Source organism: Salvelinus sp. IW2-2015, unplaced genomic scaffold, assembly GCF_002910315.2.
Source record: "Salvelinus sp. IW2-2015 unplaced genomic scaffold, ASM291031v2 Un_scaffold6339, whole genome shotgun sequence".
NCBI lineage: Eukaryota > Metazoa > Chordata > Actinopteri > Salmoniformes > Salmonidae > Salvelinus > Salvelinus sp. IW2-2015.
The window spans coordinates 23,411-27,390 of NW_019947602.1; the positions used below are offsets into that span (position 1 = coordinate 23,411).

The window sequence follows — 3,980 nt, forward strand, 5'->3', positions numbered from 1 at the left end:
GTTAGATTTTTAAAAATAACTTTACTACAACATACAAAATACATTATTGTGAGACAGCGCTCACATATTCTCCGCCTGTTGGATTCTACATATTCCATAGAAATACGAAATAACATCATAAATGTTTTCTTACTTTTGCTGAGCTTCCATCAGAATGTTGTACAAGGAGTCCTTGGTCCAGAATAAATCATTGTTTGGTTTTAGAATGTCCATTTCTTCTGTCGAATATCGCGCCACAATGCTAGCCAAGGTTACTAACATTCCCATCCTCTCTTGGCGCAAAGAACGGAAAATTCCAAAAGTCCCAATAAACGTTGAATAAACTGATAAAACTCGGTTGAAAAAACCTACTTTATGATGTTATTATCATATGTATCAAATAAAATCAGAGCCGGAGATATTCGCCGTGTATTCCGAACGCTTTTCAGAAGACAATGTCGAGCTCCCTGCGCGCCTTCGAGGACAAAGAAATACCGGACTTGTCACTCCAAAAGCTCTTATTCGACCTCAGATCAAGCTAGACACCCCATTCCACCTTCCACTGCCTGTTGACATCTAGTGGAAGGCGTTTGAAGTGCATGCATATCGATAAATAAAAGCCAGTTGAATAGGCAGGCCCTGAAACAGAGCCTCGTTTTCAGATTTTTCACTCCCTGTATGGAAGTTTGCTGCCAAATGAGTTCCGTTTTACTCACAGATATAATTCAAACCGTTTTAGAAACTTGAGTGTTTTCTATCCAATAGTATATGATTGTATGATCTAGAATAGAGTACGAGGCCGTTTAAATTGGGCATGATTTTTTCCAAAGTGAGAACAGCGCCCGCCTATTGACAAGAAGTTTTTAAAAAAGGTTTCTGAAGATGATAAATTCAACTTTTCCATTTAAAAAATGTTCATTAATTATAATCCACGTTATAATTAAAATGTCCTGTTGCTGCAGGAACATGTTCCTGCTGTAGCAAACTGGCTCAAATTAAGATCCAACATCTGTAGCAATATACCTCTCTCCAATGTATATTGCTCTATCAGGATTCACTTTTGACCATTTGACATCTTTTATTTACTGTTGTTTAGGCTGGTTGAATGAGTTGTCTATGAAAGCTACTTCTTCTGCAAGAAAACAGGCGGCTGCACCAGTGACTGTAAGTTATGTGATTTCCTCATATGAAATTAAAAATATGTTTGTAGCCTACGCAGTTACAAAATGGCTGTTGAAACTGTGACACATATTTCTCTGTAACATTGAATAAATGTGTTGGTATGTAGGAAAGACAGGCAGACTCTAGTACTGTAGGTCTAGGCTACCTACAATCTATTATAAGGTTAGGTCGACGTCAGACATTCAATAGTCAGAGTATGTTTGAGCTATGATCACTGTTGTTGACAAACCTGATGGTGTCTGTGAACTGATCTGAACAGGTTTAGGCTGAGGTATAGACCTCAATCTGCATATCACTAACAACCCACTACTATACATTATAACCTAGTCTACTTTACATAATATAACATCTCTTACCTGTTGCAAATAAACTTTCTGAATGGATCAAAGATTTCCCCCTCAGATTAATTATGTCCGTTTTAGCCCTTCTGTCTACATTCTCAGATACATTAGAAAATAACAGATTGAAAGACAATAAATAGCCTACTTTCAATTCACACAAATAATTGTGAGACATGGCCTGTGTTGCTGTACTGTTTTTAACTACCTTAAATTAACAAACAGTGACTTATTATTATTATTATTATTATTATTGTTGCTGTACTGTCGATAACTACCTTAACAAACAGTGACTTATTATTATTATTATTATTATTGTTGTTGTTGCTGTACTGTCTATAACTACCTTAACAAACAGTGACTATTTATTATTATTGACAGTTTCCATGGAGATGTCATTTCACAGCTACATATTCATGTGATTGCATTAAATCATCTGATTGTTTCTATGTCTGTTAGTAAATGTTTTATAGGAGATAATTAATAAATGATAACAATTGACATTAAAGAATTACTGTGTTAACCACAACCAACATGTTGGATCTCTGTTTAGGGGTCAGTGCTCTAAAATGAGTCTCTCTGTGGAGAGAGAGGAGGGGGGCCCTGCCTCTAAAATGAGTCTCTCTGGGGAGAGAGAGGAGGGGGGTCCTGCCTCTAAAATGAGTCTCTCTGGGGAGAGAGAGGAGGGGGGTCCTGCCTCTAAAATGAATCTCTCTGGGGAGAGAAAGGAGGGGGGTCCTGCCTCTAAAATGAGTCTCTCTGGGGAACATGGCACCAAAGCTAAGAGGTGAGATGACAGTTTTTTAAATAATCATTAAGAGTTTATTTCCAAAATGAATCACATTTGTTTTTTCATCAGAAATGGTTGCTTATGGGTACCTTCAATATTACTGTTCTCAGATTTTCAGTTAATAGATTTTAGATGGGTATATCTTTAAAAAAATATTATTACTATTATTACTGTCCTTCAATATTACTGTTCTCAGATTATCAGTTAATAGATTTTAGATGGGTATATCTTTATTCAAATATTATTACTATTTTTACTGTCCTCTTTTTCAAGATGTTATTATTATTACTTTTATTGTTGCTGTACTATCTATAACTACCTTAAAACCTCTACCGCTTCTCTCTCCCGGATCCGGGATCCTCCTCATCAAAAAAAGCTGACTAGCATAGCCTAGCCTAACGCGACAGGGATATCATATAATATAATTTCATGAAATCACAAGTCCAATACAGCAAATGAAAGATAAACATCTTGTGAATCCGCCATCATTTCCGATTTTTAAAATGTTTTACAGCGAAAACACAATATAAATGTATATTAGCTCACCACAATAGACAAACACACAACGCCATGTTTTCATCATGTTTCCACCGCATAGGTAGCTTTCACAAAACCCACAAATAGAGATAAAATTAATCACTAACCTTTGAACAACTTCATCAGATGACAGTCTTATAACATCATGTTATACAATACATTTATGTTTTGTTCGAAAATGTGCATATTTGAGGTATAAATCGTAGTTTTACATTGCAGCCATCACAAATAGCACCAAAATCGCCAGAATAATTACAGAGAGCAACATGAAATACATAAATACTCATCATAAAATATTTAAGAAAAATACATGGTGTACAGCAAATGAAAGATAAACATCTTGTGAATCCAGCAAATATTTCAGATTTTTTAAGTGTTTTACAGCGAAAACACAATATATATTTATGATAGCTCACCACAATAGCCAAACACACAACGCCATTTATTCACCGCCAACATAGCTTTCACAAAACCCACAAATAGAGATAAAATTAATCACTAACCTTTGGACAACTTCATCAGATGACAGTCTTATAACATCATGTTATACAATACATTTATGTTTCGTTCGAAAAATGTGCATATTTAGAGCTACAAATCTCACGTATTACTATTGGATATAAAACACTCTGAAGTTTCTAAAACTGTTTGAATTATATCTGTGAGTAAAAACAGAACTAATTTGGTAGCAAACTTCCAGAAGGAAGTGAAAATTCTGAAAATGGGGCTCTGTGTCAGGGCCTGCCTATTCAACTGGCTTATATTTATGGATCTGTAAGCACTTCATACACCTTCCACTAGATGTCAACAGCAGTAGAGGTTGAATGGGGTGTCTAGCTTGGATGTGAGACCGAATGAGGAGCTTTTGGGAGTGACAGGTCCGCTCTTTTGTCATTTTTCAACGGCGCACAGGGGAACTCCACATTGTCTTCTGAAATGCGTACGTATACACGACGAATGCTCCGCTCTGATTTTATTGGATACATATGAGAAAAACATCATAAAGTAGGATTTTCAACCGAGTTTGACCAGTTTATTCGCCGTTTATTGGGAATTTTGGAATTTTTCGTTCCAGGCGCAACGATTTGTTGGACATGTGCCCTCCACATGGCCAAAGTTGCCTAAATTCGACAGAAGACAATAGGACATTCTAA

The 3,980-nt window shown here is 36.1% G+C and overlaps 1 long non-coding RNA gene across 1 annotated transcript in view; it reads left to right on the forward strand.

Annotated features, from left to right (window-relative positions):
- Positions 1-1,036: 1,036 nt before the first annotated feature.
- The window catches only part of LOC139026909 (uncharacterized), an 11,309-nt gene continuing 8,365 nt past the window's right edge, over positions 1,037-3,980 (forward strand). The window contains exons 1-2 of the long non-coding RNA XR_011478859.1: positions 1,037-1,143; positions 2,053-2,286. This is a non-coding gene — a long non-coding RNA (uncharacterized lncRNA). The remainder of the gene's footprint in view (positions 1,144-2,052; positions 2,287-3,980) is intronic.